Genomic DNA, 22,581 nt, shown 5'->3' on the forward strand with positions numbered 1-22,581 from the left:
AGCTACATGAAGAAAATACCTGGGTATAGAATATGAGTTCCGTTGTAGGGGAAAATAGTGGACTCTTAGCTGTTTGCCTTTGCAATTTTCCAGAGGCCAAATATGTTCCATATTATCTTTCTCCCAACAAAGTGTACACAGGCTAGTAGGTCAGTCTTTGTAATTATTGTCAGTTGATCTACAAAGTACAACCTGTGGTTTAGAGTCCAGGGTTCCATTCCTGACTTCTCTGTTGCTCACAAGTTGATTAAACAGAGTCTTAATGCTTAAATTTGAGTTGAAAGGATTATGTTCTTCTTTTGAGCCTTTGAAATCTAGGTTGCAGTTTGAGTAATATTGCGTTTAGTGTAAGATGTGTATTGGAAACACGAATTAACTATCTCATTAGAGTGTCATCAGTAAGAAGAATTCAGAATGATAAATATGTGGCCACATTCTCTGAATAGGTAAAGGGAATTGCTCTAGTTTTGGGGATTACAGTGGTTACTCTTTGAACAGCTGTAAAAAATACATTCTCCATTTTCTGTACTTAGGACAGTCACATACTTTAATGAAAACATTATACTCATTTTAATCCCATGTATATCACAGGAAAGAAGTATAGATTAGCATTCTAGTGTTATATTTAGTATTTTGTTCTGTCATCAAATAATAATGAGTCTACATGTTTCTTCAATTCCTTCAATTTAACAATTTCCCTAAATTTCAGCTTTCCCTAAATTTCAGCTAACAGCAACTCTAAGCTTTACAATAACCTAACAAAATTCTCAAAATATTTCAGAGCAGGGAAATAAAAGGATAGGTGCACAGGACATTCTTCTTTCCCTATTAAATTTAGTACTTTACTTTTCATTATCTATTTACTAAAATGAAGCTGTTTTATCTTGGAACATAATGATACACCTCTAATATGTCAACTTAATGAACACTCTACTAAACTAAATATATTTGGAAAACTGGGTAGTTCATTGTAACTTTTTTTTCTATAGTAATGGAACACTTTTTGAAAACACCTAAAAAAAATCACATTTTGGCTGATTGGTGTGGGATTCAGAGGGAAAAGCACCAGAAGGGACATGGGCTAAGCTGACAGCAGAACACATGGAACATCTACTCTGCCACAGACTGAGAGAAAATTTGGTTATGATAATTAAAATAGATTTGTAAGGCCCATTAATATCTTACGATTTATATATTTGTTAGTCTTTTATTGGTGATAGCTTTGTGTTCTATATTATTTTTACGTGAGTGGCTTTAAAAACCAGCATTAGAATAAATTAATGTAAAGGCTTGGTAAAGAGATCTTCTATGTTCCAGAGGCTAGTGGCATGAAATATTAGGGGAAAATCCGAGAGCTAGGTCTGAGATACCAATTTAGCAATAGGCAGGCAATGCTGGGAGATATTTGAAATAGTCCAACAGATGTAAGCCAACAGCTAATATTTGAAAATCTATAGGCATAAGTTTTGTTTTTTCTTTTTAGTATAAGGATTCTGATAAATGCTTCTGATTCTGTACTCAAGAGTGCTTTTTGGAATCTAAGTCTACCTCTGTAATGACATCTACCTTAACCATGTGTTGCACATACGATCTTTGAAAACTGATAAATCTTCTCAAATTTTTAGCTATGGCACATAGCTATGGCACACCCAGTCACTTTCCTGAGGTACTGTGGGACTGTCTCTATAGAAAGGAAGTATTCTACCTATTTTGTGCTAAGCCAGCAGAAACATTAGAACCCAGTTAGCCAAGGTCATGTAATATAATCAGAGTGATTCAGGCGAACTAGAAATCTCAGCTCTTTTTATCTTCTTTTTGTGTGCATTGAAAAAAATATAGATGATGAAAAAAAGGATATTAAAGAAAGTAGTTGTCTTTGGTCAGTTCAATCAAGGGCAATCCTAAAACAGAGCTAACATAGAGAGGTATCTCCCTCATCTAGGCATTGGACAGCTGTTCGCAGTTAGCTTATACAACTTTGACACTGCACTGTGCTTATAATTGAAGTTCATCTTTGTGAGATTTTAGCAGAACCTGGTCAAAGAGGTTGGTCATTAAAGGCAGGAAGCACAGCAACTTTAGTAAATATAGTAGAAAGAAATGCAATTTTCTTTAGCAAGGTGTTAAGAAGGGAGCTTTTGAAATTTATCTTAATTTAGCCTAAGAAAGATGTGACCTTGCTCCTACATCTTGCTGTAGAGTTGCTTTTTGATGTACTTCCTTTACATACTAAGGAAGATGACTGTGTTCCCTTAATTGAATTTGTGTTCTATTACTTTCTCGGTAAATTCTATTTTAGTGGCTTTATAAATTGGCCGTAAAAACATATGCTAGACTGAAATTCCAGGGACATAGGAGAAAAATATTTCTTTCATTAAAAAAGACATTTATTTATAAAAGATTCAAGGTCATTTAAGAGTTAATTATCTTATTAAATCTTTAAAAGTTTATTAAAGTTTATTGTTTTTTTCCTCCTCAGAAAATAATCTTCTCCAACTTGCAGTAAAGAACACAGATCATTAGTTAGGTAAGCATGGAATATGGTGTAACAATCACAAAAATCTGATTTTAGAAACACTACAGAGCAGTAATGCCCTGAGAAGCTGAATAGTAGAGCGATCTGCTAGGAGTGTAGGGACTTTCATGGGGCAGGTACTTCGTGGTAGGCACAATTCTATTTAAGAGTGCTTTTAAGAGGAAATTCTGAAAGTTGCTTAGTTAGGAACTGAAGACGGTATGATGGAAAGTGTGTCAACCCAAGTGGTTTCCCTTTCTTTAATTCTTTAAAAATCCCCTATAAAATTTTTTTTTTTTTTTGGCCATTTTCCTAGGGCATGATACTAAGAAGAACATTGCCTCATTACATACATTCCCCAAAGTTCCATGGCTTCCCTAAGTTCACTCTCATTCCTCTTTGTAATCTTCTTCTCCTCTTCACCCTTTCTTGAGGTCCACATGTTGGACATACATACTGGCCGAAGTACATAACTGAATGTTGCTGTGGTCTATAGGATCAGTGGTGACCAAATGATATGTTAGAATAAAGCCCAAGTGCTTCTTCCTGAGGCTCAAGTGTCTAGGCAGCTGATCACTGGCTGATCTTAGCTAGGTGTTTGCTGTTCTTGTTTCTCTTTCATTCACAAATTCCCCACCCGCCCTCTATTTTTTTCTGAAATCTGACCCTTAGGGTTGTGATTTTTACAAGTATACTCCAATTGATATTCTTATAAGTACATAACTATAAGTATACTCATAATAGGCACACAAGAGAGAAGGAGAAGGCAATGGAAAGATAGATGTAGACATGACAGTGATATAGCCACAAGACAAGGAAGCCAAGGATTGCAGAAAGCCACCAGAAGTTGGAAAGAGGCAAGGAAGGATTCTCCCTTAGAGCTTCCAGAAGGAGTCTACTTTTACCTATATCTTGATTTTGGACTTTTGGCTGACAGAATTGTAAGAGAATAAAATTCTGTTGTTTTAAGACATCTAATCTGTGATAATTTGTTGTGGCAGCTGTAGGAAACCAGTATAGATTTTGGTACGGGGAAGTGGAGTGCTGCTGTAACGAATGCCTAAAAACGTGGAAGTGGTTTTAGAAATGGATAATAGGTAGAGGCTGGAAGAATTTTGAGGCCATGATAGAAAAAGCCAAATTATGGTGAGTGCTCAGAAGGAAGTGAGGAACATGCTAGAGAAAGCTTCTCTCATCTTCAAGAATACATATAGTGACATGAGCAAAAATGTTTCTGATAAGAGCTCAGAAGGAAACGAGGAACATGTTATTGTAAACTGGAGGAAAGGTAATCCTTGTTAAATTAGTAGAAAAAACTTTGGCCAAATTGTGTCTAGTTGTATGGAAAACAGAACTTGTAGGTGATAGCCTTTGGATATTTAGCCAAGGAAATTTCCAAGCTAAGTATTAATGGTGTGGCTTTGTTTCTTTATTTTGATTACAATAAAATGAAAAAGATAAATTGAGGAAGGAACCATTGAGGCAAAAAAAGCAGCACTTGTGATTTGGGAAATTTGCAATATATACAGATTGCAAAAGATGCTACTATTAGGAAAGCATGCTCTGGAGAGAAGCCAAGGGTATGGCTGGACCACCTTTTGCTGAGATTAGATGTATGATTTATGGAATCATACATACACTCAACCATGTCAGAAGAAGCCAGGAATAGAGAGGAGGTTATCCAGGGAAATCTGTGGAGGACCTTCTTCCCTAATGACACAAGACCAGTTGACATACTTAGGAAATCCACAAGGTTCGTGAAGATTTTATGTCTGCAGACACACTGCCAGGCTGGACTGAAAGAGACAGAGGATAAAATGAAAGAAGGCTATTGGACTTCCGGGAGTCTAAAGGCAGGAAATGGGCTGCAAGAACTACTTGCCTAGAAACATGTGCTACCTTTCAAGAATAATGATTCCAATGCCAGAGCTATGATCCCAGAGACAGAGACATAAGCCACAGGCCCAGAAGACTACTAGGCCAGAGCAGCAGGCCCAATGAGTGGAGCCTAGAGTCACAGAGGATTATTCTTGGGCCTTGAAACCTAATATTTCCCCTGCTGCACGTTAGACTTTCTAGGGATGGGTGACTTCTTTATTCCAATTTCTCCTCTTTGAAATGGGAATATCTATAACTGTTACCCTATTCCATTCTCACCATTTTATCTGAAGAGCAGATAACTTGTTTTATAGTTTCACAGCTCCACAGATGGAGAGGAATTTGGCTCCAGGATTATTCATACCTAGTTTTGTTGCAGTAGGGTAGCTAGTCAGACATGAGCAGGTCAGGGGAGGCTTCCTCCACCCAACCCAGGAATGTTAGGCAACCATCAGGTGATGGTCAGGTGGTTGTTAACTGTCTCGCTAAAATAATAATTGATCATAGCCAGTATAAGGGAAAGGAAGTCCTCCAATAAATAGAAACACCTGAAACTGGTGATTAGCAGCTTCCCGATAAGATCTCAGGAGTTGGGCGTGGGCTCAAGCATGTGCACTAAATGGCAAAACAGTGGAGTTTAACTGGTAGATGACCTTCTAGGAACATTTGATGAGGGAAGAACACCACAAATGAGCATGTGTACAACTCCAGTAAACACACTGTACATGTGACCCCTCTCAAGTGCTGGCAGGACACTGCAAATGTGGACAGCCCACCCCAAGGAAAGAGTCAGTAGAGAAGGGACACAACCCCCAGGAAGCATGCTGGCATATAAACTCCAAGTCAAAGATCAAACAGTGCACTTGATCTCTCAAGTTGCCTTCTTGGCCATCTTCCAAGCATACTATTTATTTTTTGTCATTCCTGCTCTAAAGCTTTTTAATAAACTTTCACTCCTGCTCTAAAATTTGCCTCGGTCTTTCACTCTGCCTTATGCCCCTTGGTCAAATTGTTTCTTCTGAGGAGGCAAGAATTGAGGTTGCTGCAGACCCATATGGATTCACTGCTGCTGTTTTACTCATACCTGATTTAGATGAAGAGATTTGGGACTTTTGAGCTCATGACATTCAGATAGGATTTTGTACTTACAGTTGATGGCTGTAATAGGCTGATATTTCCGAGGATGTTGGGATGGCCTGAATGTGTTTTGCACATTGGAAAAATATAAATATTTGAGGGCAATAGGGTGGACTATAGTGGTTTGAATTCTGGCTCTCAAAAACATACGTACACATGTAAATATCTGAAACCAATGAAAACTACCTTATTTGGAAAAAAGGTTTTTGCAGATATAATTAAATAACCTTGAGACATTATCCTGGATTACCCAGGTGGGCCTTAAATTCAATGCCTAGGGTCTTTAAAAGAGAGAGAAGAGAGAAAGATACACATGCAGGAGAAGGCGGTGTGGAGACAGGGGCAGAGATTGGTGTCGTGTGGCCATAAGCCAAGGAGCTCAAGGATGCCAGCATCTGCCAGAAGCGGGAAAAGGCAAGGAAGGAGTCTCCCCTTGAGCTTCTGGAGGTGGTGTGGCCCTGCTGACACCCTAATTTTGGACTTTTGTCTCCAGAACTGTAAGAAAATAAATTTCTGTAGTTTTAAGACTCCATATTTGTGGTAATTTGTTATAGCAGCCCTATGAAACAAATAAGGAATATCATGTTCAAGCTATTTTCTTTAAGGCATTGAGACTTTCTTGGTTACGGTTATAGTTTATTCCTCTATATTATAGTGACAATCAAAATTATTCTGGGCCTCCCCTTCAAATCAACATTTCCTTGTTTTCCCAGAGCAGCTAATTCCCTGCAGAATTGTCAGAGGCATTAGAACCAGAGCGACTCCATTTTTAGTGAGGGCAAGGAAAATGAGGCTGAGACTTGCTGGGCTGCATTCTCAGAAAATCAGGCATTCCTAGCCTCTAGACGTTTACGGTTAAGGAAACAGTAATGTTTACTAAAACAGACCAAGACTGGGGAGTGTCCAGATGTCCCAATATCTGGAGAACAAAGGCATTCTTAATTTTACTTTAAAGATAATATTAATTCTTGCAAAATATAGTTAATTAAGGAAATTAATCCTTTATCACAAATCCTTGTAGCTGACCACATCTCCCTATATATACAAGCATTGTACCTAGGGTGGATGTGTTCCTCCTCTTACTTTTGGGATCATCTTACTCTGCCTATGGAGTAGCTGTCCTTTCACCACTTGACTTTCTTCATAAACTTGCTTTTACTTTGCACTGTGGACTCACCCTGAATTCTTTCTTGCATGAGATCCAAGAACCCTCTCTTGGGGTCTGGATCGGGACCCCTTTCCTGAAACAGAATGACTAATTTCCTTCTGCCTCACTATAAAATTCTCTTCTTCCCAGGCTGTTGGAGCATATCCTTGGTAGCTTCTACTTCATTCACTTTTCTTTCTTTTCAAAAAGCACACCAAGTAAGTACAGCACTCTTTATCCTCTTTCCCATCACCTGGTCACAAAGATCCCCTGCACTTCACTGCCCATTCCTTTCTGTAATGTACCTCTGCTTGAATTCAAATGCACGTTTGCATTTTAATGGAAATATAATTGACTTCCAGTGAACATTTAAATAATTAAAACTTCACATTTACATTAAAATCCAGTTCCTTTATAGCCTATCCTCCTAACTTTTGGGGAAGATAGTTTGAACACAGATATGTCCAAATCCAGGCAGTGAGCTTTTAACCAGTTAAGAGTACAATAATTCAAAAACTTCAAGACAAACACAATGTCTTATTACATTTTTTTATTTCTTTTTTTTCTTTTTATTATTATTATTATTATTATTATACTTTAGGCTCTATGGTACATGTGCGCAACGTGCAGGTAAGTTACATATGTATACATGTGCCATGCTGGTGCACTGCACCCACCAACTCGTCATCTAGCATTAGGTATATCTCCCAATGCTATCCCTCCCCCCTCCACCCACCCCACAACAGTCCCCGAAGTGTGATGTTCCCCTTCCTGTGTCCATGTGTTCTCACTGTTCAATTCCCACCTATGAGTGAGAATATGCGGTGTTTGGTTTTTTGTTCTTGCGATAGTTTACTAAGAATGATGATTTCCAATTTCATCCATGTCCCTACAAAGGACATGAACTCATCATTTTTTATGGCTGCATAGTATTCCATGGTGTATATGTGCCACATTTTCTTAATCCAGTCTATCATTGTTGGACATTTGGGTTGGTTCCAAGTCTTTGCTATTGTGAATAATGCTGCAATAAACATACGTGTGCATGTGTCTTTATAGCAGCATGATTTATAGTCCTTTGGGTATATACCCAGTAATGGGATGGCTGGGTCAAATGGAATTTCTAGTTCTAGATCCCTGAGGAATCACCACACTGACTTCCACAATGGTTGAACTAGTTTACAGTCCCACCAACAGTGTAAAAGTGTTCCTATTTCTCCACATCCTCTCCAGCACCTGTTGTTTCCTGACTTTTTAATGATTGCCATTCTAACTGGTGTGAGATGGTATCTCATTGTGGTTTTAATTTGCGTTTCTCTGATGGCCAGTGATGGTGAGCATTTTTTCATGTGTTTTTTGGCTGCATAAATGTCTTCTTTTGAGAAGTGTCTGTTCATGTCCTTCGCCCACTTTTTGATGGGGTTGTTTGTTTTTTTCTTGTAAATTTGTTTGAGTTCATTGTAGATTCTGGATATTAGCCCTTTGTCAGATGAGTAGGTTGCGAAAATTTTCTCCCATTTTGTAGGTTGCCTGTTCACTCTGATGGTAGTTTCCTTTGCTGTGCAAAAGCTCTTTAGTTTAATTAGATCCTATTTGTCAATTTTGGCTTTTGTTGCCATTGCTTTTGGTGTTTTAGACATGAAGTCCTTGCCCATGCCTATGTCCTGAATGGTAATGCCTAGGTTTTCTTCTAGGGTTTTTATGGTTTTAGGTCTAACATTTAAGTCTTTAATTCATCTTGAATTGATTTTTGTATAAGGTGTAAGGAAGGGATCCAGTTTCAGCTTTCTCCATATGGCTAACCAGTTTTCCCCGCACCATTTATTAAACAAGGAATCCTTTCCCCATTTCTTGTTTTTCTCAGGTTTGTCAAAGATCAGATAGTTGTAGATATGTGGCATTATTTCTGACGGCTCTGTTCTGTTCCATTGATCTAACTACCATCAGAGAATATTAGAAACACCTCTACGCAAATAAACTAGAAAATCTAGAAGAAATGGATAAATTCCTCAACACATACACCCTCCCAAGACTAAACCAGGAAGAAGTTGAATCTCTGAATAGACCAATAACAGGAGCTGAAATTGTGGCAATAATCAATAGCTTACCAACCAAAAAAAGTCCAGGACCAGATGGGTTCACAGCCGAATTCTACCAGAGGTACAAGGAGGAGCTGGTACCATTCCTTCTGAAACTATTCCAATCAATAGAAAAAGAGGGAATCCTCCCTAACTCATTTTATGAGGCCAGCATCATCCTGATACCAAAGCCTGGCAGAGACACAACAAAAAAAGAGAATTTTAGACCAATATCCTTGATGAACATTGATGCAAAAATCCTCAATAAAATACTGGCAAACAGAATCCAGCAGCACATCAAAAAGCTTATCCATCATGATCAAGTGGGCTTCATCCCTGGGATGCAAGGCAGGTTCAATATACGCAAATCAATAAATGTAATCCAGCATATAAACAGAACCAAAGACAAAAACCACGATTATCTCAATAGATGCAGAAAAGGCCTTTGACAAAATTCAACAACCCTTCATGCTAAAAACTCTCAATAAATTAGGTATTGATGGGATGTATCTCAAAATAATAAGAGCTATTTATGACAAACCCACAGCCAATATCATACTGAATGGGCAAAAACTGGAAGCATTCCCTTTGAAAACGGGCACAAGACAGGGATGCCCTCTCTCACCACTTCTATTCAACATAGTGTTGGAAGTTCTGGCCAGGGCAATTAGGCAAGAGAAGGAAATCAAGGGTATTCAATTAGGAAAAGAGGAAGTCAAATTGTCCCTGTTTGCAGATGACATGATAGTATATCTAGAAAACCCCATTGTCTCAGCCCAAAATCTCCTTAAGCTGATAAGCAACTTCAGCAAAGTCTCAGGATACAAAATCAATGTACAAAAATCACAAGCATTCTTATACATCAATAACAGACAAACAGAGAGCCAAATCATGAGTGAACTCCCATTCACAATTGCTTCAAACAGAATAAAATACCTAGGAATCCAACTTACAAGGGATGTGAAGGAACTCTTCAAGGAGAACTACAAACCACTGCTCAAGGAAATAAAAGAGGATACAAACAAATGGAAGAACATTCCATGCTCATGGGTAGGAAGAATCAATATCATGAAAATGGCCATCCTTCCCAAGGTAATTTACAGATTCAATGCCATCCCCATCAAGTTACCAATGACTTTCTTCACAGAATTGGAAAAAACTACTTTAAAATTCGTATGGAACCAAAAAAGAGCCCGCATCGCCAAGTGAATCCTAAGCCAAAAGAACAAAGCTGGAGGCATCACACTACCTGACTTCAAACTATACTACAAGGCTACAGTAACCAATACAGCATGGTACTGGTACCAAAACAGAGGTATAGATCAATGTCTTATTACATTTATGAACCTTTTAGATTAGGCAGATAGCCAGGCATAAGCAGGAGGGGTAGCCTTGAGAAAAGAAAAGTCTGGAAAGTCTGAGGCTTGAGGGACCACCCCAAATTTACATATTAATAGCATCTCTAATGCTGGAGTGGGTGAGCAGGAAGGAGAGGAGGTACCTAGGCAGAAACATCCTGGAATGCCTCTGAAGATGTCACAATAATCATTCACTCTACAGTTAAAATGTCAGAATGTTGCTAGGTACATGATGATAAAGGAGGAAAGAGAGCAAAAGGGGTCTTTCCAAGAGATACACAGGTGCAATAAGTAGAGATTTGACAGCTATACAGCCTTTCTGGGGTGGTGGTAATGAGCGGTACCGCCATTAATCAAGATTCATATTGATCACTGGCCTGTGCATGTGGATTAACCAATGGTAAAGGAGGGTCCCACAAGCCTGGGTGGGGACAAAGGCAGGGACCTAAGCCAGAAGTGGGAAAACTAGACAAAGGGAAAAGGTGGAATCTTGAGACAGGAGTGGGAACGTGAACAGGAAGCCTGACATGATAAAACTCACAGTGCAGGACCCTTGGGGCTATTTTCCTGCAAGAGCAGCCCATTCCTCTCTTGGTGTGTGCTTATTTTTTTCTGCAATAAGCTCTTTTTTTCCTGTTTTCTTTCAGTGAAGCTCTCTGTTATCTTTAAACCACCTCTTGACTGAAATCTTTCTCCCAAGTTGACAAGCACTGAGACTTCTGTGCTTCCTGGTAACAATCCCAGATTGTAACAGAGTGACATAACTTGGTAGTAAATGAACTATGTTCAGTAGATGTATTTTAGTCCTTCATCATGTTAATCTTACTAATCAAAATAGACATTTTTTGAAGCAGCTCTCAATTAAAAGGTTAAAAAGTACTCAACTTATGCTCCTAAAACATACAATGACATAACTTGGTAGTAAATGAACTATGTTTAGCAGATGTATTTTTGACATACATCATGTGAATCATTACTGCTCAAAATAGATGTCATTTGAAGCAGCTCTCAATTAAAAGGTTAAAAAGTACTCAACTTATGCTCCTAAAACATGAATAATGAGAAAAGAGCCAAAAAATTTGAATCATAAGTGGAAAATGAAATGTTATAATTATGGAGAAGCTTGGTTGAATAGTCAACACTTAGATAGGTACAAATGTGAGTTGTGCATAATTTGAAACTCTCCAAGGTTCATTCTTGGCCTTGAATGACCTAAGCTTCCTTAAGAAGACAGCGTATGTTTTGTTTCATTCCAGTTCAAATATCAGCCCAATTTTGTGAGTAGCCGAATTGTAACCACTTCCCAATTTATCAGTCTCAACTTCAGAATAGTCTAGGAGGATGTAAGAAGGGGCTTCTTGGTGGTCGAGATCTGCAAGATTCAGGCTTCCTGTTCCTCCTGGGTTTGCTTTCCCAAACTTGCCCTAGCCTGATGATGCGGCATGGTGTGTGTGTGCTGGAGTGGGTTCCTGGAGATATTTACGTATGTGTGGCCAATGGGTGAGAGGTGCTATTCACTGCCTGTTGATTACTGATGAACTTGATATGAAACTGGTCATTGGTTCCCTGAATGAATGGGGTTTGTGTTCTGACTGTCAGCTGCAGTATAATTATTAATCTTTTGAAGACTCTGCTCAGCTTTGCTGTGCACAGTTCTGTGGTAATTTTTCTTCCTAACAAAGGTGAAACCTTTTGCTATTGGAGTCTTCATGAACTGTTGGGTATCCACACAACTTCCTCTTCATCGAAGAGAATCTCATATATCTTAGCGACACCTGCTCTCAGCTTTGCTTACTTTCACCTGCATGGTCCCCCTCTTCTGGCACTCAGCAAATAACTTAGCAAATCATAAAAAATGCCATCACATTCTACACAGTTGCAGAAAACTGTGCAAGTGCTTCTATTCCGCCCCTCACTGAAGGGGTGAGTTGAATGTGCCCTCTTCCCTCATGGCGAAGGATCTTTTATTGAGGATTAGGAGTAGTTTATGCTCTGTACTTCTCCATGAAAAGACGGCTTCCCTTAGGCACTCTAGCTCCCTTATATAAAAAATGGTACTTAGGATTTGATGGGATACTTTATTTTAGTAATCCCTGAGACAAGACAGTGAGAGTCTGACAGTTTTTTCCTAGTTGAAATGATTCCTTCAGCAATCCTAGCACATTCTATTTAACTCTTGATCCAAGAGTGCTCTGTTAATAATTCTAGGCCACAGCTGAACATTAGACTCATCTGGACATATTTAAAAATTGTAACCCTTGGAATTCAACCCAAATCAATAAATCAGAATTTTGGGGGAGTATAATCCTAGCACCAGTATTTTTTTAACCAATAGGCTAGAAGGGAAGCCTACTGAAGATGAATGAACATCCTCTCAGTTCATTGCAACCATATAATCCATAGGAGGAAAGTATTATACTGAAAACTCTAAACTGAAGAAGCTGATATAGTTGATAAAAGGATTTTAGTTCTTAATTTCAAGTCAGCCAAGACAAAGAGAGAAACAGGTTGTGCAGCTATAGTCTAATTAAAAGATACATTAATAGTTCTTTAGAGTTAAAATATTTTCCCCAGATAGAAGGAATTGATTGTATGAGTCTTTATGCATTCAAAGGGATAATGGCTCATGTCTTAGATAACAACTTCATAATATAAAAAATGCCACATATTGCTATGGCTTTAGTTTATCATTCATAAAAGCTGAGAAATATGACAACATGAAGGAAGAATATGCAGTGTTGTGAAGCCATTAACTTGCTGTGATTTCCCTGTCAACACATTGGTTTATAAATGTTATAAATCATTGTTTGGGCAACCACATAAATGACCATGTTGGGAAATGCTATGCATAACCCAGATTGACTCAAGCAGTCCTGAGATTGGCATTCTTCCCTGATGGGGTTATGCCAAAAATCAGCCTGATGTGTGCATTAGTTGATGAGTTTGGGAACTGAAAAAATTAAGAGAATACCAACTCTGTAATATAATAATTGTGCAACGTTAGGGAAGTTGCTTAATTTCTTTGAGTCCCAATTCCTTATTTTCAAAAAGTAGTAATGATCTCTCTTTAAAGAGTTATTGTGAGGATTAAGTGAGAGGTACATACATGTGAAGATCCCAAAATAGGGCCCAGTACACAGTAGGTACTCTGTAAATATTGGTGGAGATTCTTGTTACTATTTAAACAGACCCACTGTGAAAGTGTTTCTAGAACTATATGGTGCTGAATGTTATATTTTATAGATTTTGGCCCCAGGCCTTTCCAATGAAAGAGATATCAGAATATAGGATAATGACCTTAGAAATGAAATGCTTTTTAATCTTAATCTATTTGCTTTGCTGTTGGTTTTCTTTTTCTTAGATTATATAAGGAGCTTCACTTTCAATAAGAAGAGTGAACTCTGAGCCTCTTTCCCCACCTTCAACACTAAAGCAAAGGCAGGATAAAAATATGTCAAAGATCTTTGTTTAATTTATAATAGAGATGGTCATTAGAGTATTAGGAATTCAATGTATTATACCACAATCTCTTTCATTATATGAATTTCTTTGTAAAAAAGAAACATTACTATCTGTTTATGGCTTTTACTACCTTTTCAATCTACCAGCCCTGCCACAAACATCACAATATTGTAACTTCTGAAATATTCTTCTCTTGCAGTGTGTCCGGAATTGGTGGGTTCTTGGTCTCACTGACTTCAAGAATGAAGCCATGGACCCTCGCGGTGAGTGTTACAGCTCTTAAGGTGGCGCGTCTGGAGTTTGTTCCTTCTGATATTCAGATGTGGTCGGAGTTTCTTCCTTCTGGTGGGTTCGTGGTCTCGCTGGCTCAGGAGTGAAGCTGCAGATCTTCGCGGTGAGTGTTACAGCTCTTAAGGCAGCGCGTCTGGAGTTGTTCGTTCCTCCCGGTGGGCTCGTGGTCTCGCGGGCTGCCAGTCCCGCGCCGTACGCTCGCACTCCTCAGCCCTTGGGTGGTCGATGGGACTGGGCGCCATGGAGCTCGTCGGGGAGGCTCGGGCCGCACAGGAACCCACGGAGGCGGGGGAAGGCTCAGGCATGGCGGGCTGCAGTCCCGAGGCCTGCCCCGCGGGAAGGCAGCTAAGGCCCGGCGAGAAATTGAGCGCAGCGCCGGTGGGCTGGCACTGCTGGGGGACCCAGTACACCCTCAGCAGCCGCTGGCCCGGGTGCTAAGTCCCTCATTGCCCGGGGCTGGCAGGGCCGGCCGGCTGCTCCTAGTGCGGGGCCCGCCAAGCTCACGCCCACCTGGAACTCCAGCTGGCCCGCAAGCGCCACAGGCAACCCCGGTTCCCGCTCGCGCCTCTCCCTCCACACCTCCCTGCAAGCTGAGGGAGTGGGCTCCGGCCTTGGCCAGCCCAGAAAGGGGCTCCCATAGTGCAGCGGTGGGCTGAAGGGCTCCTCAAGTGCCGCCAAAGTGGTAGCCCAGGCAGAGGAGGCGCCGAGAGCGAGCGAGGGCTGTGAGGACTGCCAGCACGCTGTCACCTGTCAGCAGCACAATTCATGCTTCTGCAGATTGTGCAGACAGCATCCTTTATTGATTATACTGCTGAGATAGCACATATGTGGTTAAATTTTGCAAGGCTCCACAATGCTAATACTAATTCTGTTCATGTCTTGGCTGGGTTTTGTGTTCAAGGGATGCAGAAGTGTTTTTTTTTTCTCATATTTTTCAAAAATAGGAATAAGCACAGCAGTTGTCAGTATTTATTTTTATAAAAATACCCATATAAGCTTAGTTCACCCGGGTCCACAGCTGTCAATCAGCAGGAATCAGTCTTATTCTGTTTCTTTCTCTGTCTCTTTAAGATCACACATTTTTATTTGTACACACATTTGTATCTGAATTTCTATTGATAAAATTAGAAAAGTCAGTCGTCTTTATTCTTCTCGAGTACTGATAAGAAATTTAGAGGAAGGAATTATAAAACTGGTGAAATTTGATATTAAACATAAAAATATTGGCAAGAAATGTGAAGATGTAAAATATCTTAAAAATCTGTGCATTGAAATAGCTTGTAGGAATAGCATGTAGCCCAGTACCCATATTATTAGACCATCGATATTGTGTGTTTCCCACCAACATAAGATAAGGGACTATGGGTATAAATCTGATTTTCTAGGAAAAAAATAACTTCCAGAAGAAATATCAATTTTATGTCTTGCTCTCTAAAACTTCACTGTATATAAAGTCTTTTATAATTGTCATTGGCAAAGTCATCATAATTTATTTTCCTGGTGCCTGTGGGTTGGCTAAGCCCCTTTTGCTTTTAGATTTTATATTCACCTTTTCCTGTTTCATCTGTAGAGTGAGCAAAAAGAACTTGTAAAAGACATAATATGAGTCATCCTTCAACAATAGATTTCTCCTGAGATGGTATTTCTAAGTGTAAATTGCCTTTTTTCTCTTCTGCTCAAAATAAGGACTGAAGGTTGTTTATTCTCTCTACTGCTTTGGCTATTGTGCCTGTAATATCTCTCTCTCCTCCTCTCTTTGTCTCTCTGTTAGTTTAGTGGATGGCAATTATGTATTGTTTCTCTAGGTGCCAATTGTAACTGCCATCTTGCTATCACAGTCGTAGGAGGCAATTGTGTATCCTTTTTCTGTTGATAAGGGTATATATAATCAGTAATTCTATCTATTACAATGGCAAGTGGGTCGTGTCTATAACAGACTCTCATTTCTCAAAATAAAATAATATATGTATTGGATGTCCAGCTGGTAAGTGAACTAGAAACTTAAGAAAGGGCAAAAATATCAGAAAATTAAACGATATATATACGTATCTTAAAAATTTCTTTGGTTGTTTACCATAAAGAACAATATATGTAATTTATGGTGATACTGTGTAGAAAGACAGATGTACATTTAAAGTATGATGAAAAAAATTACAAACTATTTCTAGATAAGCAAACCTGATATATATTGATTTTGAAAAGGATATTTAACATAGAAAATTGATCTTTTCACTTTTTATGGCTTGACAAACATGGCATAATAAAAATTTTTCTTTTTTGTTTTTAAAAATATGGGTCAACTTAACTCAGGTATCTGTAATTTTGAGAGCAAAGTACCACAACAGGGGTGCATTGTAATGTATTTCAGACTTGTTCTATATGTAGTCATTTGTTGGCTACTAGAAATAAGGAATCCAGAACAGGAAATTACAAACATTCTGACTGATATGCTGAGCAAATCATTTAACCTCTCTCAGTCTGAGTTTCATAATTTTTACGGGGAAAAGAATATCTGCCTACTAAATCTATTGGGATAATTAAATGGCGCCTGCACATAAAGCACTTAGCACAGTTTTTAGAGTATAGTCAATACATGCTATCTCATCACTGTAATAGTGATAATAGTGATGAAATGTGAGAGATGAAAAGGACTATTAAAATGATGACTCCCAATTCCTTTATTTTACAGGACAATCAGAGATGTAAGGAGACATACCCAAGGTCATATAGTTGGATGGCAGGGCCAAAACAAATGCTAGCTAGCAATGCTCACTCTCACTTAGATCACTACTCATGGTGTTTTGCTATCTCCTATTCTGCAGGATTTTCTGCAAGAAACTCAGAATTCTATATTTTGTCATCATAGACAGGACTAGTATTTCATGATTACCTTATAAATAGTAACAACCATGGTTGCAACATTTTAGTTCATAGGCAGTAAGGAAACAAGCAAGAATTTCAAATAGTAGTCTCTGTCGCTCAATGTTCTTCCAGCGAATCTCTGGAATTTTATTCTGGATTGGGTTCAAGCACCTGCCATGATCAATAGAAACTTTATGGGTTGGGAAATGGGTTCATTACCATTGACACTGGGGAGCATCTCTTTAAGGAATTATAAACTAATATCAATTAAAGTAGGAACAATAATGATATCTTATAATACCAACCACTTTATATATATTAGGACGTTACAGGGATTATTTCAACTTACCCTTATATAAATCTTATGAGGTAATTAGTATAATGTTGATGTTATAGATTAAGAAACTTAGACATAGAAAGCCAAATAGTTTGCAGGTTCAATCAAGATCTGACTGATTTCTCAGCCATGGCGGCTCACACCTGTAATCCCAGCACTTTGGGAGTCTGAGGCAGGAGCATTGCTTGAGGCCGGGAATTCAAGACCAGTCTGAGCAACATAGTAGGACCCCCCTTCTCTACATTAAAAAATAAAATTTTGTTTTGACAACTTGACTCTAATGAAAAAACAAAAAACAAAACCAAAAAGATCTGTCTGATTTCTTAGCCTGACAACTAGAGTACATTGCCTCTGATGTGAGGCTAGTAAAATGTTTTACTTTTTATAAGACACCTATACATTTTAAAATACAATATAAATAGAGAAATATTTGTTTCCATTTTTAAAAGGAAAATAATTTCGTTGGCTCACAATTATTAATTTACTACAACTTTGTATCATGATTTTGTCTCCATAGTCATTTAAGTTGAAACATGTCAGTATAGTAATATCAGTATTTTAAAGACAAGTTTTCATCTCTGTTTGATGGTTTGGTTTGTCTGAATTGTTTCATCATAGTTAATTTAGTTATAGAGGTCTCCTTCATAGTGCTGGATTCTCTCTATTAAATACTGATTGGTTTGATGTACAACTGGCTCTTTCCAAATTATGTCCTACAAGAGTTCACAATGAATAAATTTGTATTTAGGGTCTATTATTTGGTTAGAATGTTTTCTACTATATATAACAGAAAAGCCCCAACTAAAAAGACGTTTAATCGTAAGACATTTATTTTATCATGTATGTTAGGGCTGCTCCAAGATTAGTTAATTAGAGGATACAATGAAGTCATCAGTGATCTGATTCTTTATATCCTGTCTGTCTGCCATTTCCATTATGGTGGGTTCCTTTCCTCATGGGTTACAAGATGGTTGTTACAGTCCTGAGGTTAGTCATGTGGAGATACAATAACATCCAGCAGAAGAAGTGGGACCATCTTTTCCTTGCCTCTTTTTATGACCACAGAAACTTCTACCAAAAAACTTTGGTAGCTTTCCTCTTCTGTCTCATTGACCAAAAATCACATCACATGTTCATGCCAAGGGGACTGGAATTACTGTGACTGGCTGGATTAATCAGGCTCTGCTTCTGGGGCTAGGGCTGGGAACAGTGTTTATGCAGAAGGAAAAAAAGGGCAATGTCCGCTGAATAGGTAATCGAGAGTGTCTGACACATAGAAGGAGCTTGACAATAAGTGATGGTAAAACTAGGCAAAAAGAGAAAATGGAAGAAAACTCTGAAAACCATAAATAACATTAATGCTCATCTTTTTAATTTATCTGGAAGAAAAGGAGAAGAAATATAACTTAATTGTGCCAACTAAATGGTTTCTTCTTCTGGTAAATTGTCCTCCTGCTGTTGATGAAGACAATTACTCCATTTGTGTATTAGAGTCCTGCTAGCTTAATAGATCCCTAATGAAATTAGCAGAGAGTTTGTGTTTCATTATACAACCTTTCAACAAAAAATGTGCTTATTAGAGGTACCTATAAGTATCTTCATGCCGTGTACTTACATAGTTTATTTTATTGTTATTAAAGACCATTTTGGCTATGGTTCTTTATCAGAATTCATTCTTTTAAAGAATTGCCAAATAAATTGTAGCCTATGAGGTCTTTCCAGCATTTTCTAGCATTAATTTGACGTTAGTTTCTTGAATTTTTGCTTTTTCTTTTTGATGGGGTCATCAAAATAGTTGTGAGAATTTGAATTTAGACTATTAGTGCTTTCAAAGCAGAGTAATTTGGAGAGTTGCTTGTTATTATGAACAATAAAACACAAAATTCTATGAAGTTTAAGACATTGAAGAAGAAGCATAGCCACAGTAGAGTGAGATATAAGCACCCTGGTGAATTCTGGAAGCATATAGGTGAGATGAAGTGATTAGAAGGTTAACTAGTTGCTACATACTCAGTTAAGAGTTACAAAGACTGTGGTCGGTGCAGTGGTTACCAGGATAAGAGGAAAACAGGTTGGGGCAGAGACTGGTAGAAGGCTAAGAAAGAAGTGATAGTATTTAATCCTGATAATGTGTCCCTGATATGTCTTTGTCATTGAATTAGAACAAAAAAAATCGAGATAGTTAACTTCTTTCTACATGTTTTTTCTTCTTCAGACTTTCTTCTCAGTACTTGCTCATGTTACAGGACTTTTCTTAGATGTCACCTGAAAGCCTTTCTTGATCTCATTTACCACGTACCATATTGCTACGATAAACCTTTGTTGGCTTGTCTGTATCCTGCCCTGGTTGTTGGGCAGGAGAGGTGTCTTTTCCTTCTGTCTCCAGCATCTAGCTCAGTCCCACACAGGTAGTCTGCACTCAATAATGAGTGAATTCCCACTCCTACCCACAGGTTCTAATTGGAAGAAAATGACCCAAAATATGATATCTCCTTTATGTTAATCCTTCAATCATTTATTGTAAGATATTTTTGACCTACAAGTTACTTTTTACCTTTTAAGGTAGATTGGTAGCATCAATAGCCACAACCAATGGCTTCCTTTTAATCTTGTCCTCTACACTGTGACCTTGCAAACTCCTCCCATCAAGAGATACTGTTTCACTATCCTTGCATTTGAGCTGCCTTATTAACTTTCTTTAGCCAATAGAAGGGGGAAGAGAGGTGTTGTGCCTGTTTGGATCTTACATCTCGAAATACCTAGCTCTTCTGTTCTTTCCTAGAACCCTTCAGCAGCTTGTGAAGAAGTCTGGACCATTCTGAAGGAGCATGAAATACCACATATAGAGAGAACCCAGTTATTTCAACTGAAGCCATTCTAGAGCAGCCATAACTGGCCAGATCCAAAACAGAGAACAGTGTGTGGTACATTTATAATGTTTGATAAATATTAGATATTTTTATTTTGGCTCTGTAGATCTCCACACCTAGGATCTCACTTCTTTGACCTGTATGATGACCATTTTTTTGGTGATGTGTATCCTTTTAATTCTCCTACTCTTGCCTCCTCCATGTGAACATTTATAGGACACTGTTGTCAGCCATCTAGTTTAGTCTACATATACATATTTTTTGTCAGAAAAATATTTCTACCTTCATGATTTCAATTATGTGCAATGTGCAGATAATGCCATAATTTGTGTGTATATTTATAACACTTTATCTTCATATTCAAAGTCTGCTCAACAACTTCCAATCTTGGGTATCCTCTTAACAGATCTAATTCAATATAGATAACACTTCCTATCCTATGTTTTTTTTTTTTGAAGCTAATCATCATGTATTAGTTTTTGGGGCTCTATTCTCCCTTTCCATTGAGAGGCAGCCATTCTTCTTTCATAAGTTTAAAATTTTTCCCTTAATAAAAAATCAATAAGAAGCTTTTATGCATTTCCATTGCCATCTTTCTGTTGGAGAGCAGTTTTTAACCTCTGTGTCCTGTTTTCATTTCTTATACCTCTAATATATTCTTATGCACCACTGCAGTAATTCTACTAAATATCAGGGAGAGGAGAGGAAAAAGGGAGTAACGTTCTTTGAAATTCCTACTGGGCTGAGAGACCCTAGGCTACATGCTTTATACACCCAGAAATATGTTTTAGTAACAGAGGCAGTCATTGTTCTAGTTATTGTAGAATATACATAATTTCTGCCTGCACAGAGCTAATAATTTAGTAGGTGAGGGACAGAGGGACAATGTACACATAAACGAGCTAACCAAAAAGGCTCCAGTTAATAGACCAATTATGCAATATTGGTATCAGTACTTGTTCCAAACTCATCTTATACTGAGAGAAATGCTGGTAGCTATATTCTTAGAAAGTTAACTAATACACAGTCATCTTCAAAACGAGGAAATGAATTCCCCTTGGATTGAAGACTGTGAAGCAGCCCATGTAAAGCAGGTTTGGGGATTAACAGTAATCTAAAGATGACGCCTCTGAAATCTGTTACATGAGAACCAATACATCCATGTCATGTGGTGAGACAGCAGAGCCCAGGGCACACTCAGGAGAATTCTGCTGTGGAAAATGAACTCATAACCAGAAACCGTTAAATTAGCAATGAAGATCAATGCCAAAAGGTACAATATGTGTACCTTCCAGGCTGTATATATTATAGCCTGGAAATAGAAAATTTTGAGCCAAAGAAAAATATACTAAAATTCTTTAAAATAAATATTTCTAAATAATCTTGTTTTATGAGGTGATTCCTACCCTGATGCTAAAAATCATATCAAGATAGTTCCAGAAAATAAAAATATAAGCCTATTTCCTAAATAAAATGATAATATCTAACCAAATTCACCAGAGTATTACACATAAAGTATTAAGAGCAAGTACAGTTTTTCCTAGTATATAAAGAGTATATCAAAGTAACTTATCACTTAATGAAATAAAGGTTAAAAAATGGTTGTCTCCATATGTAACAGACCTGCACGTTGTGCACATGTACCCTAAAACTTAAAGTATAATAATAAAAAAAAGGTTGTCTCAATAGGTACAGATAAAGAATCTGATAAAGTTCAGTATCTGTTTATAAAATTCAATAGAAAAATAGGGATTGGGAATAGAAATATAATTTCATGTAGCTAACACATTAGGAAGAGATGCTTAAACTTATGGAATTGGAAAAATGCAAATAAAGTTGTCAGATATCACTTTATACTTATCAGCAAAAATTAGAAAATAGGATAGATCCAAAATGTCAGTCAGGACATGAAACTGCTGGAACCCTTGTGGAAATGTAGATTGGAGCAGCCATTCTGGAGGGCAATTCTGGAGTACTTATCGAATTATATACCAATATTTCCTGTAACACATTGACTCCTGGGCTTTTTTTTTTTCCATACAAGCATTTTCATAAGAATATATGAAAAAAAATTGTTGCAGGCTTGTTAGTGGTAGTGGGAGGCTTGAAGCAGCAAATAGATTGAACATAATGGAATAGTATGTAGCACTTGGAAACAATGGCTAATGGACATAGACCGGCATAGATTTAAAAAATATGTACCTGAACAAAAACAGCAGAAATACAATGAAGTCTACAAGCCAATAAAATGTATGTAAATTATGCATATCTGTCTAGGAAATAGCTCTCCATATTTAAGAAGACATAGACAGTTGAAGGATTATGTATCTAAAACATTAGAATGGTTGTCTGGGAATGGGGCAGGGAGTGAAGACGAACTTGGAGATGAAAAGGAACTAAAAAATAAAATAAGAGAAGGCCTCAGAAAAAGCAACAAACAAAATACAATGTAAATGGTTAGGATCCTTATAGACATAAAAGGAAATAATAACTTCCAAGAAATAAGGGATTAGAAAAGAAAAACTAGAAGTTCTTAATATGAAGATGCCATTTGCCATTGCAAAGTACTATGAAACAAAGAAATCATGCTGTCATGGAATAGAGCAGTGGCAATGTAGGGAAAGGACTCTACTCAGGTGAGTGGTG

At 37.9% G+C, this 22,581-nt stretch overlaps 1 long non-coding RNA gene across 1 annotated transcript in view; it reads left to right on the plus strand.

Annotated features, from left to right (window-relative positions):
- Window positions 1-22,581, plus strand: part of LOC129049888 (uncharacterized) — a 602,992-nt gene that overhangs the window by 251,578 nt on the left and 328,833 nt on the right. Inside the window, exon 3 of the long non-coding RNA XR_008513264.2 lies at window positions 13,775-13,969. This is a non-coding gene — a long non-coding RNA (uncharacterized LOC129049888). The remainder of the gene's footprint in view (window positions 1-13,774; window positions 13,970-22,581) is intronic.

This window comes from Pongo abelii, chromosome 15 (assembly GCF_028885655.2).
Source record: "Pongo abelii isolate AG06213 chromosome 15, NHGRI_mPonAbe1-v2.0_pri, whole genome shotgun sequence".
NCBI classification, from domain to species: Eukaryota; Metazoa; Chordata; class Mammalia; order Primates; family Hominidae; genus Pongo; species Pongo abelii.